The 13,501-nt window shown below is 54.4% G+C and overlaps 1 pseudogene; it reads right to left on the reverse strand.

The window, feature by feature from the left end:
• Positions 1-63: 63 nt before the first annotated feature.
• On the reverse strand, positions 64-11,217 carry LOC140709142 (mitotic-spindle organizing protein 2B-like; annotated as a pseudogene).
• Positions 11,218-13,501: the final 2,284 nt, after the last annotated feature.

The raw sequence follows: 13,501 nt of genomic DNA on the forward strand, positions 1-13,501 counted from the left end.
AATTTGCAATTTCTGGGGCTTGTCTATTAATGGGATGTGCTGGCTAAAAAGAAGAGCCTAGAAGTAGAGTGTTCAAATCTGAGGTATGTGAAAGGGGCTTGTCCATGAAATCCCTAAAGCTGTGGGTCAAATGTGTAAGGTCAGGACATTTTAGAAGGGGGAAGGAGTGTTACTGAGTTCTCCACGGTATTTGTGACCCACAGAAGGTCACAGCACACCCATCCTGACCCCCACTGCTCCATGGTAATCTGGAAGGCAGCGTTTACCCTCCAGGCACACACACAGTCACCTTGCCCCTCAGCACTGTCAACTGTCTCGGTAGAAAACCTTGCACTTCAAGTGAAGCGTGTTGACGTCTGTTTATAGAAGACCTGGGAATCCAGGAATCTTTTCTCAGAACCAAAGTCAGCTCCGGGAAGTTGACTCACGGTGAAGTGACCTGGTTAGTTCAGCTGTGGCACAACCAGGACCTGCACAAAGACCCCATTGTAAGTTTGTGCCATAATATCATCAAAAAACAGCAGAGAACGTATGACCCGGACCCTCTGCATCTCAGAAAGGCTTATTATCAACTGAAGGAGACAACATGTAGCCTTTGCTGGGGACAGTGGTCTGACAAGTCTCTGGCCCATCCTAGGTGCTGCCCTGCATAGGGCTCTTCCCAGGCCTGCCCCACGTGGGCAGCCTGCTAGCGCTGGGCTGGCGGGGTGTCCCCTGGCTGGATCCTTTGCGGCCGCTGCATTCCAACCGGGCCACCGCTCCCCCGAGGAAGGTGCTGCCTTTGTTTCTCCCTGAGGAGACACGAAGCACAACCAACAGGAACGGGCGAGCCTTGTAACTGCAGCAGCTACTGAACTGTGCTCCTTGAGCAACATTTGTGTCTGTACATTTCCCTCAAAGCCACTTCAAGCTGAAGGCCCTGTATCAGTCCCGAGTCCTGAGGCTCAGAACCGCCAAAGGCAGGTCATGCCCCAGAAGCCTTTGGCCAGGGGTCTATTTAGGGAAGGGTAAGCGTGGCTGGCCCATACCTGGCCTGGACAAGGAACCTGGTCTGCCCTGATGGTGCCAGCAGCAGCAGCAGCAGCAGCAGCGACTTCCCGCTTCATCCTCCAGGTGTGTTCACGCTGAACTGTACATCTGAGCTGCCTCAGACGGTGACAGGCAAGAAACACTGCAATCACCAAGTACTGGAATCGGGTTTCTTGCTTTGATTTTGGAAGCTCTCACATTGTTTCCTATCTACTCCAGTGTTCTGCAAACAGTGGTCAAGCCTCTTGCTTTTAGGTTTAGCTACTGGATTTCATGACTGGGTTCCTGCCGTGGTCTGAATGCTTGACACTTCCCTTCTGACCACCAGAGGGTCTCAGATGAAGACCACCGGTTCAGATTTCCCTTGATTTGTAATTTGCTAACTCTTTTTTGTGAAGATAGGAAGATCTGCAACCACGCTTGGGCCAGAGTTTTATTTTAATGGGATGGATTTCCCTGGGCTTGGTGTTGTCGGCATCAGCAAGACTGAGAGGACCCTCCAGGGCACAAATGTGCCTGCATAGACGGCTTGCCCGTGGGGTCACAGCCCATGATGTGGAGTGCCTTGGCCAGGGCTCTCCTCTGCTCCAGCCCGTTCTGCCCCATGGGCTGTAACCAGGGCATGTGTCCCCTACTTGACTCACAGTGTTGGGTCCTCTATTTTGTCCCCCAACCTTTTCCTTTGTCCTGACCGAGAGTGTGCCCTGACTGCTCTGTGACCTGGTCAGCTGTATGTTCCCCCTGCAGACTGGAACCCTGGGGCCTTGCTTCTTACCAGACACTGATAAACATGTTGTTTGTTGCCTGAAACACTGAAAGATCTGACATGTTGCTAAGCATGTGGAAACTGGCCTCGCCCCCAGCCAAATTCCCTGCACCCTCATATAAATTCCACACCCCACCCCCACACTGCAGCATGCCTAGACAGAAACCTCCTTCCTGGCTGTCCCTCGTGAGGCCACACTGCAGCCCTGTGTGTATGGAAGTTCCCCTAACAAATGCTTTGGACTGACCACCCTGGCGTTAAGTGCTTCTGCCTTGGGAATCCTGCTAGCTCTCATCCCAACTGGCTCTCAGTCACCCAAGTGGAAGATCTGGGGCAGTCCCTTGCGGGAGCTCTCCTGCCACCACTTTTGGGGTGACACCTGCTGACGGTTCAGCCAACAGAACACCCAGCCTCAATCCTGGTTCTTCCCTGGCCTCTTACCAAGTTTAGTCAAATAGCCTGCAATGGGAAACCGCGCTCTTGGAGGAAAGATGCAACCGGGTGTTTTAGGGATCCATCAGGACATTTCTGTTTCACCATTTGTCACCTTGAACAAGTGGAGACTCCTGTGTCTGAGACGCCATGGATCTTGGCTACTCCAGAGGTCACTCCAGTTCCCTTTCCACGCCAATACTGAAAACAAAATTCTCTCCAAACCCCTGCAGGGATAAGACGGCCCTCCTTGTGAGTTTCTGGGGAGTTCTTCCTCAGAGAATGAGATCTTTGCTGCTCGGTGAGTGGTGAAGGTTATGGTGGTGTCATGCTTGGAACTCTGTCAGCTTGGCAGACTCCACTCAAGAAAGATGGAGTCAGGGTTGCCCAGAACTAAGGAGGGGCGCAGCCAGAAGCATGTGGTGGGTGAAGTTTGGCCACCTCAGTCTACCAGTGATTCGTGAAAAAGGCACAAGGCAGAGAATGGCCACCACATATTTCCTTTGGTGCAAACTGCCATTATTTCAGTCTCCACTGATCCTTCAAGGGGAAGGATCCCCTCTCCCATGAGCAGATGGGCCCCACTACCCCGCAGCAGCTCCCACAATGGGCCAGCATCCTTCTCTGAGGCCACAGGCCCTCTGCGGACCAGGCCAGACGGAGTCAGATCGTCTGTAGCCGTGGGGTTTAGGTGCCCACGTGCTCTCAGGGTGACTAACTCCCACCTCCCCACAGCACACGGCAGGGCAGACCTGGGCCTGACTCAGAGCTGGCTTCCCTTCAGCTTGGTGCCATCTGAGCTTCCTCTCTTCCCCTCAGTAATGACTCGGTCCCTTTTGGAAACAAGCATGAGAGGGAAACAGAAAGGAGGAAAGAAGTTTTTTTTTTTTTTTTTGAGATGGAGTCTTGCTCTGTCACCCAGGCTGGAGTGCAGTGGTGTGATCTTGGCTCACTGCAAGCTCCGCCTCCCAGATTCACACCATTCTTCTGCCTCAGCCTCCCAAGTAGCTGGGACTACAGGCGCCCGTCACCACACCTGGCTAAATTTTTTTTGTATTTTTAGTAGAGATGGGGTTTCACCGTGTTAGCCAGGATGGCCTCGATCTCCTGACCTTATGATCCACCCACCTCAGCCTCCCAAAGTGCTGGGATTACAGGCGTGAGCCACAGTGCCTGGCCAATAAGGGTTTTTAAATTTTTAAAAAAATTTTTTTGGTTTTTAGAGACTGAGTCTTTTTTTTTTCTGTTTTGTTTTGTTTTGTTTTGAGACGGAGTCTCGCTCTGTCACCCAGGCTGGAGTGCAGTGGCATCATCTCGGCTCACTACAAGCTCTGCCTCCGGGGTTCTCGCCATTCTCCTGCCTCAGCCTCCTGAGTAGCTGGGACTACAGGTGCCCGCCACTGCGCCCGGCTAATTTTTTTTTGTATTTTTAGTAGAGACGGGATTTCACCATGGTCTTGATCTCCTGACCCCGTGATCTGCCTGCTTTGGCCTCTCAAAGTGTTGGGATTACAGGCGTGAGCCATCGAGCCAGGCCGAGAGACTGCGTCTTGCTCTGTCACCTGAGCTGGAGTGCAGTGATGCAATCACAGTTCAGTGCAGCCTTGAAGTCATGGCCTCAAGCAGTAGCTGGGATTGCAAGCATGTGGCCACACCTGACTAATAATGCTTATCTTTAAATCTGACAGGGCTGACAAACCCTGGAAATATGAAACCAACATAACTTTAAGCTATAATGGATATTAAGAAAACAATTCTGGGAAATATGAAATAAACAGCCTTGTTGCTCACACACACACACACACACACAAGAAAGAAAAGAAAAGAAAACAATTCTAGAACCCTTCAACAATCATGTGCTCTTGGGGTTAGTGGGGAGCCCTGTTCAAGCCTCCCCACTTTATGAAGGACGAGGAGGCCCAGAAGAGAATGGCCTACAGTGTCTTGCAGTGGGAAAATCAACTTTTTTAGCTCTGCTCCCTTGGGAGGGGCTACTGAGTCAGATGGGTTGGACAGTGGGGTTGAACCAAGTGTGGCTGCAGTTGGGGTGGGAGGTTGGGGCGACTGATACCCCCAGGCCTGGTCCCTGGAGGGTCCTCCTATGAACCAAAAATAGTCAATGTCCACTGAATGTTAAAACAGACTTCACGCTGTAATCTCAGTGGTTTGGGATGCTGAGGCAGGAGGATCCCTTGAGGCCAAGAGTTCAAGACCAGTCTGGGCAAAAAAGTGAGACCTTATCTCTAAAAAAAAAAACCCCCCCCCCAAAAAAAAAAAAAAAAACAAAAGCCGTGCGTGGTGGCCTGCACCTGTAGTTCCAGTTACTCAGGAGGCTGAGGTGGGAGGATCACTTGAGCCCAGGAGTTTGAGGCTGAAGTGAGCCATGATTGCACCACTGCAGGGAGGGAGGGAGGGATGGAGACTACCTCTAAAAAAAAAAAAATTAGATTAACAAAACTTAAAAATATAAAAATAAAAAAACAACAAAACCGAAAACAGCCTGGCTCATTCTCTTCAAGGTCAGTGCTCCTGCTACTCTGAAACCAGCTGGTGGCCACTCCACATTCTGTGAACCCCTAACGAAGAAAACCCCAAAATGCAGCCGCCTGTCAGCCTCCCATGATCTGGGGAATCCCTGAAACTGTGGAGTGGGCCAGACCAAGGTGGGACGTCCTCTGCCATTTACCTTTGGTGTGGCCTATGTGAGCCTGGGCAGAGCTGGTTGGGGAATGAGGATCTGTCCCTTCTTGCTCGTCCCTAAGGGTGGCCTTTCTGGTTTTGTAGTGGCAGCGCGACCTTGCGGTGACATGGGCTGACCAACATTTGTGTTAGGAAGGAAAACAGGCAGAGGTGAGGTGAGAGAACTGAGAGGGAAAGAAACCACCACTGGCCCTTCTTGAGAAGCAGCTGCAGCCAGGGCAGGCGGCATCAGCAGTGGTGTCTCACCGGCGGGGCCGGGGGCTGCACAGCAGACCCATTAGTCTGTGGCTCGCCTAATGCTCCCATCAGACAGTGCTGCTCCAGCACATTCACGACACACCTTCGGCAACCCCAAGTCAGGGGCGTGAGCCACACATGCAATTTTTTATTTTTTATTTTTATTTTTTGAGACGGAGTTTTGCTTTTGTTGTCCAGGCTGGAGTGCAATGGTGCAATCTCCACTCATCATAACCTCCGCCTCCCGGGCTCAAGTGATTCTCCTGCCTCACCCTCCCAAGTAGCTGGGACTACAGGCATGCGCCACCACACCCGGCTAATTTTGTATTTTTAGTAGAGATGGGGTTTCACCATGTTGGTCAGGCTGGTCTCAAACTCCCGACCTCAGGTGATCCACCAGCCTCAGCCTCCCAAAGTGCTGGGATTACAGGCATCAGCCAACGCCCCCAGCCACAATTTAAAATTTTCTGGTCACCACTAGAAAATTAAATTTCTAGTGAAATTCATTCAAATAATATATTTCAATTAATCTAAAATATCCAACATATTATAATTTCAACATGTAATCAGTACATAAGTTATTCATGAAATGTTGCAATCACCTTTTTTTCCCTTTTTATTTAAATAGAGATGGAATTTCACCATATTTCCTAGGCCGGTCTCAAACTCCTGGACTCAAGTGATCCACCCACCTTAGCCTCCCAAAGTGCTGAAATTACAGGTATGAGCCACTGCGCCTGGACTGCATTCACTTTTGTTCTTTTGTTTGTAGAGACTGGATCTCGCTATGTTGCCCAGGCTGGTCTTGAACTCCTGGCCTCAAGTGATCCTTCTGCCTTTGCTTCCCAGTGTTGGGATTATAGCTGTGAGCCACCATGCCCTGTATTCACTTTTGTACCAGTCCTTTGGCACCTGCTGTGCATAACACACGCAGTGCAGTGACCATGCCAGCCATATATAGCTCGTGGTTCCTGCATCAGGCAGCACAGCTCATGTGAGACTCACGACTTCCACATAGCAAACGTCATCATCTTACATGCTCTGGACAACTTTTTTTTTTTTTTTTTGAGACGGAGTTCATGGTCTGTAGCCCAGGCAGGAGTGCAGTGGTGCGAACTCGGCTCACTGCAAGCTCCGCCTCCCGGGTTCTGCCATTCTCCTGCCTCAGCCTCCCGAGTAGCTGGGACTATAAGCGCCCGCCACCATGCCCGGTTAGTTTTTCTTTTTTTGTATTTTTTTAAAATAGAGACGGGGTTTCTCTGTGTTAGCCAGGATGGTCTGGATCTCTCGACTTTGTGATCCGCCCGCCTCGGCCTCTCAAAGCGCTGGGATCACAGGCTTGAGCCACCGCGCTTGGCTCTGGACAACTTTTAAAAATGTGTAGTTTCCCTAAACTTAAAAGACCGCTTGACTGAACTTACTTTTCCCTCAATGACTCCAGACCCTCACCACGACAAGCATCACCCCCTGTTCTTCTGGGGTCTTCTGTTTCCCCCTCCCTGTGGGTATGAGTGAGCCTGTTGGTGGTGGTCCCTGCAGGCTGTCTGGATGGCTGGGGACAGGGATCCAGAGAAGCCTGGGCACCTGCTGCAGTTCACAGAGGCAGGCTTGAGTGGGCCTGGCCCACGGCCTGGAGAACTCCACACCTGAGTCCTGTGTGAAATCTATGGCCTCCATGTCCCCCAGGTGGATCACTCTGACAACCCCCCCTCATGTTCTCCAGATTCTGCCATTACTGGGACAGCTGGGGCTCCGTGTGTTCAGATGTTGCAACCTGTGGGCATCAGACAGCTCTCGGTATCCCATCTGCTGGCTCTACCTCTCACTCCGCAGCACACTCCTGGAGTGGCCCCATCTCTGCCCCACTCCCCTCCACCTTCTCCCCAAGTTCCCCTCTATCCCCACGAGGCATCCCCCCAGGGCCTCTGTGCCCTCATATCCTGGCCTTTTGCTGCCCAGCCTACAGGACAGAGCCCTCAAAGAGCAAAGACCCTGAGGGGTCCAGCATGCCAGGTCACTCCTGTCCTCGTGCTTTGGGCTTCCTCCCACTTCTCTTGGAACCCCCGTTCACTCACATGGCACCCTTGATCCTTCTGGTCCCTCTATGCGCGTGTTCCCAGCTCCACGACTCCCGCATACATCTTTTTTTTTTTTTTTTTTTTTTTTTGAGATGGAGTCTCGCTCTGTCTCCCAGGCTGGAGTGCAGTGGCCGGATCTCACCTCACTGCAACCTCCGCCTCCCAGGTTCAAGTGATTCTCATGCCTCAGCCTCCCGAGTGGCTGGGATTATGCCACAACACCTGGCTAATTTTTGTTTGTTTGTTTGTAGAGATGGGTTTTTGCCATGTTGGCCAGGCTGGTCTCTAACTCTGGACCTCAGGCCGTCCACCCGCCTTGGTCTCCCAAAGTGCTGGGATTACAGGCTTGAGCCACCGTGCCTGGCCCCTGAATACATCTTGACTGTGTCCTGCCATCTCCCTCCTCCCGCCCTGGGCCCACCAGCACCTGGACAGCACTCTGCCTCACCCACTGCCTCCCACCACCCCAGCTCACACCTTCGGGGCCCTGTTGACCCCTCCTATCCCACCCTGTGCAACCCTTACTGCTCTCCTGCTCGGAAACCTCCTCTTGTCTCCATCACTGGTGGTTTTTCTCGCCACCTCTCACTGGACCAAGTGTGACCATCTCACTTCCCTGCCACGCCCTCTGCACTGAGAGCTGGGCCCAGCACCCAGAATTCCTGACTGAGTGGCAATATCCCCTGGAATGACAAGGACTCTGTTCCCAGTTTCTTCTTCCCCTTGCAAACCTGTCCTTCAATTGCTCATCTCAGCCTGCAGTCCGTGCACTATCCCGGTCTGTCCCTCAGCCCCTTCCCACCTTCCCTTGGGCCTGGGCGCTGGGTGGCAGTGAGGTGGGTGCTGTGGGGAGGAGCATACAGGAGGTGTGACCAGAGCCCCCTGGGCTCTCACAGGCCCCTGGCTCTGGGTCCCTGGTCTCATCACAGCTGGTGACACCTGGAAGGTGGCCCCAACTCAGGAGTGAGGCAGGCAAGGGGGCTGAGTGCTGGAGTGTGGCCAGGCGACCAGCACACAGCATCCGTGTGGTGCTGCCCAGGACGCTTGGGGAGGGCGGGAACCTCTGTTTCAGCCTCCAGACTTCCTGTTTGGAGAGGGGATAGCTTCTAACAGGCCCAGGTGTTTGTCACGCCTGGGGCTGTGCTCTCCAGCACAGCACACCACCCCTCGGGCCTGCTGTCCTCCCCTGGGGTGGGGGGAGTTCTTTACAGGGCACAAGTCTCACTCACCACAGTTCACCTCTGGGGTGTGGGGTGTTGATCCTGTTCCCAGATGCCAGCCCAACTGTGGGCCATACCACGTCTCTAATAAACAGAGCCACAAATTGTGCCTTGTCGCTAAGCTGCAGGGCAGCGATGGCCTACATGGTCCTGCCCTTGCAACTCAGGTTTTCCTGCCTCCTGGGGCCAGGCACTTTCCATGGAAACAAGGGAGAGCACCAACCCCCAGAGATAAGTCAATAAAAGCCACCTGAGAAAGAACAGGCAGCAAGAGAGGCGGAGGGAATGGGGCAGGGCTAGAGAGAAAGGTGAGTGCGTGGCAGCCAGGCTGTGGGGCAGAACCCGAGAAGCTGCAGGCTGAGGGCCCGAGGAAAAAGTGGGCCTCGCAGTGGGGCTACCGTTCCTGGCAGAGAGAAAGGAGGCCTCTGGAGGTCAGAGGGAGATACAAAGAGAACAGGGCATGGGGTCAGTGAGGCCAGTGCACAGTTGCCTGGGGCCTCTCAGGGAAGGGGGACTGGGTGCCCAGGCCCTGCCCCCATGGGGGCAGCCTGCTCTCCACGCCTTCTCAGGATGCCTGTATGGGTGTCCTCATGCTTCCAGGCAGGGAGCCAGCTCTGGGCCTCCTTCCAGTGGCCTGGAGGTTCTGCTGCATTTCAGAGGGAGCCCTCAGGAGCAGAAGCAACACGTGGGAAGGATGAGCAGGGACCGAGGTTCCACCATGACAAATCTCGGCCTCAGCATCTGTTGGTCAGCCCTAGTCACCATGCTGGACAGAGGAGGCCCTTCAGGCCCCACAGGCCTCTGCCCCCTGGGAGTTCTGCCTCTGACTCCCGTCCTGCAATCCTCAGAGGGAAGCTGGCCAGGGCTGGTGAAGCCCCTGCACAGGAACCTGGGCCCAGGTGGGGTACAGGCAGGGGGTGGCGGGAAGACCTCTGCCTGCTCTGCTTCCTGGGCACTTCCCTAGAGGCTGTAATGCCACAAGACAGGGACCAAAACTGTGCTTTTTTTTTTTTTTTTTTTTAATTTTTAATTAAAAAAAATTTTTTTTTGAGAGGAGTCTCACTCTGTCACCCAGGCTGGAGTGTAATGGCATAATCTCTGCTCACTGCAACCTCGGCCTCCTGGGTTCAAGCAATTCTCTTGCCTCAGCCTCCAGAGTAGCTGGGATTACAAGCCTGCGCCACCACTCCCAGCTAATTTTTGTATTTTTAGTAGAGACAGGGTTTTACCATTTTGGCTATGCTGGTCTCCACCTCTTGACCTCAAATGATTCGCCGGCCTCAGCCTTCCAAAATGCTGGGATTACAGGCGTGAGCCACCAATCCTGGCTCAAAACTGTCTTTTAGAAAAACTTTTTTTTGTGTGGGGGCCGGGGGCGGTGGCTCACTCCTGTAATCCCAGCACTTTGGGAGCCCAAGGGGAGCGGATCAGGAGGTCAAGAGATCAAGACATCCTGGCCAACATGGTAAAACCCCGTCTCTGCTAAAAATACCAAAATATTAGCTGGGCATGGTGGCGGGTGCCTGTAGTCCCAGCTACTGGGGAGGCGGAGGTTGCAGTGAGCCAAGATTGCGCCACTGCACTCCAGCCTGGCGACAGAGTGAGACTCCATCTCAACCTTCCCGCCTTGGCCTCCCAAAGTGCTGGGATTACAGGCGTGAGCCAACGCGCCTAGCACAAAGTCGTCTTTCCACAAAGTGGTCTTGATTCCTGACTTTGTAGAATGGAGGTATGAGTGAAGAGGCGGAGGAGCCAATGCCGGCCTGGAGCACCCTGGGACACGCGCTCTGCGTCCACCTGGCCTGGACGTGCCTCCTAAGGATAGCAGCGAGGCCAGGGAGCAGAGCCCACGGATGGGCCCTGCAGGGGCTCGGCTGAGACCAACAGACAGGCATGATCATTCAGGGCCAAGCCGCCGCTGTGCCGCGCCTGCCCCTCCCCGCTCTGTACCCCCTCCCTTCCTCGGCCACTGGGGCAGGGATGACCGGCCCGGCTCTGACTTAGGGTCTCAGGCACGCTCGACGTGAGCAGAGACACGGCCGCAGAGTCCTGGGGCTCGCTCGCCAACCTCTGCCAGGCACACATCTGGAAGACGGCCAGGGGGCCATGTTCAACTTCAGCAGGTCCACCAGGGTCCTGGCAGGGACAGACGCCGGGCCGGTGAGCCCTGCCCGCCTGGCGCGGACCCGGGCCCCTCCCTGAAGACCCGACAAGGGCGAGAGGATCCTCCGGACCAGCGAGCCCGGACTGACAGGGAGAGCACAGGTCGGGGCGTCGGGGGGCGGGCGGCTGCCATCCGTCCAGCTCACTTGAACACCTCGAGGTCGATGGTGCCGCCCATTGCCTGCGCCAGCTCTTACAGCTCCATCTTCTCAGCGCTCGGCGCCTTCTTCCGCCGCAGTGAGAGCTTCTGCCGGGCAGCCTCCAGCCCCGGGGCGCCGCGCGTCCCGGCCCAGGCACTGCGCCCTGCGCCGACGCTCCCACCGTACCCTCTAGCAGTTGCGCCCGCCGCCCTCTCCCTGCAGCGCCAGTGCCCGGCCACCCGGGCGGCAGTGGCTGACCGCAGGGGCCCGCTCCTTGGTGGTCAGGGCCTAGGGAGGCCCTGGCCGAGCATTGGTCATACTCGCTTAGGGGGCAGCACCCAGCCCAGTGCCAGGCATACATTGAACGCTCAGTAAAATTTGCCTGTTGCAAGAAAGCGTACAATTGTCTTATCCGCGCCAGTGTCCCACTAGTAGGCGCTCCAAGTCGGCACTAAGCGCCCTGCTTAGGCGCACGCTCACTCCTTGCTGGAGAGAAGGTGCTTGCACTTAATGGTAAGGGAAGAGGACGCCACTGCGCAGGCGCATTCAGTGGCGGCCCACCCTCCCCGCCGCACTCATCCCTCTCCACCTCCCCTCCGCCACCTGGCCGGCCTTCGCTTTGCACACGCGCCTTTCGATGTAGCCTCCTAAAGAGGCAGAGGCGCTTTTCCCGCGTGACGCCCCGCGCAGCTTGATGATGACATTTCGGCACCAGGTGGCCGAATAGCGGCTTCCAGCTCCGAGGCGGGCAACACTGTGCGTCCCACAGGTGTGCGGCGGGGGACGCGCGTGAGAGGGTCTTGCGCCCCGGCGGCTTCCCCGAGCCCCTGCCGTGGCCGTCTCCGTTCCTCCGCGAGTCCTGGGACTCGGGCCGGCCCCGGCCACTCTGCCCCGACCGGGCGGGCTTGGGAGGCGAGGGCCGCAGTTGAGTACTCCTGACGGCCCCCTTTGTGCCACCTTCCCGCGCGGCTCCTACACTGTTTCGGTAGGTGCTCCTTGAAGGTTAACATTCGCTGAAGGAATTGAGGGGAGGAGAGCTTCGTGTTGAAGTTGAGCCTCGGGCTCAACAGGTGCTGTGGGAGGATGAGCGGGTGTGGGTCCCAGCTCGACCCTTCACACTGGATGCTTGACTTCTCCAAGCCTCGGTTTCCTCATCTGTGATAGGAAGGTCCCGATTCGCAATTGACAGGACAACTGGGCTGCTGCTGCTGCTCAGGGGAGGTCTTGGCAGTGGCAGGATTTACTTGGAATGATTGGCGTTGCCTGAGGGCTGTCGCTCTCGGAGGAAACTCCAAAACGGGTTCTAAACGGGTTCCGAAGCAGCTCCTGAAGAAAGCGTGTGTTGAAGAGGCGAGATGAAGCGGACGCTTGGTGCATGGCAGCGGGGTGTGATGGCGGGAGCGTGGCCATGGCAGGGTCAGAGAATGGCTGTAGGAGACACCGACCTCTCTTGGAAACTCCCGGGTCTGAATTTCCTCTCGGAAATTTCCCGGAAATTCCTCTGGGCCTCAGTCTTTCAATCGCTGCCTATGAAAGCTTCCTCTGAGCAGAGATGCTCTCACTTCAGAGCAGAGAAAGCTCTGCACTTAAACAGTCTCCGATGTTGTGCTGCTTTGATCATTCTGTAGTGCACAGTGTTTTCTTGACAGAGTGCGTCAGAAGTGTTTTAGGTTTTCCTTAACACTGAACTTGATAAGTAGCTTAAAACCTGAGAGGTGTTCTTATTGCCAAATGGCAGAGATTCCTGTCTCCTCTCACCCCTCCCAAATGTCTATGCAGCCTCCTTACACCCAGCCTCTCTTCCTCCACATAGATTGCCAGGTGCCACCCCTGTGCCTTTACTTGTGCAACGGGCAGAGCTGGGCCATGAAAGCTGTCACTAGCCCACCAGTGGGACTTGGCAGACTTCCTCTCTGCGCAGTCTAGGTCTCAGCATTTTTAATTTTTGACTTGGGTGAGTGGAGAGGTAGGAATCTGGAGAGCTGATCCTAGTTTTCTGATGGTTCATTCATTCAAAGGCTCCCGTGGTGGAGCTTGCACTTCCCCTCCATTCACTATGTAGAGGCCAGATTTACATAGAGTACATCTGGCTTTACTTTTAAGAGGTTTTCTCTTTCTTCTCACTAAACAACATAACCCAGTAATAAGAAGGGGATTTGCCCTCATCTCAGATCTGTGAGGCCGTCTTTGTATTTGAATCTTGGTTCTGCCATTTACTAGCTGGGTGGGGGTAAGTGACTTATTCCCTTTCTGCCTCTCCCTCATCTGTACTGACCTGCACTTTGTTACATCTGTATTTGAAGATGGTTTTTCTATTCTTGTTTGACAAATTTAGCAGCTTAAACCAGTACCCATTGATTCTCTCATAGTTATGTAGTCTGAAGTCCAGGCAGGCCTGGCTGAGCATCACAAGGCTGGAATCAAGGTGTTGGCAGCTTTGCTCTTACCTGGAAGCTCTAGGGAAGAAGCTGCTTCCAGGCTTATTTAGGTTGCTGGCAGAATCCAGTTGCTTGGAGTTGTAGAACTAAGGTCTCTGTTTCCTTGCTGGCTGGGGGCGGCTCTGTAACTTAAGGTCCACTAACTTAGGACTCTAATTGTATCTGCAGAATGCTTTCACAGCAGTACCCAGATGAGTATTTGACTGAAGAACCAGGGGACAGGAATCTTGGGCGGCTATCTTTAGAATTCTGCCTACCACTGAGGATGAAATGAGGAAATATATGGAGAGTCCTTAGA

The sequence above is a fragment of the Chlorocebus sabaeus genome, chromosome 19 (assembly GCF_047675955.1).
Source record: "Chlorocebus sabaeus isolate Y175 chromosome 19, mChlSab1.0.hap1, whole genome shotgun sequence".
Classification (NCBI taxonomy): Eukaryota; Metazoa; Chordata; class Mammalia; order Primates; family Cercopithecidae; genus Chlorocebus; species Chlorocebus sabaeus.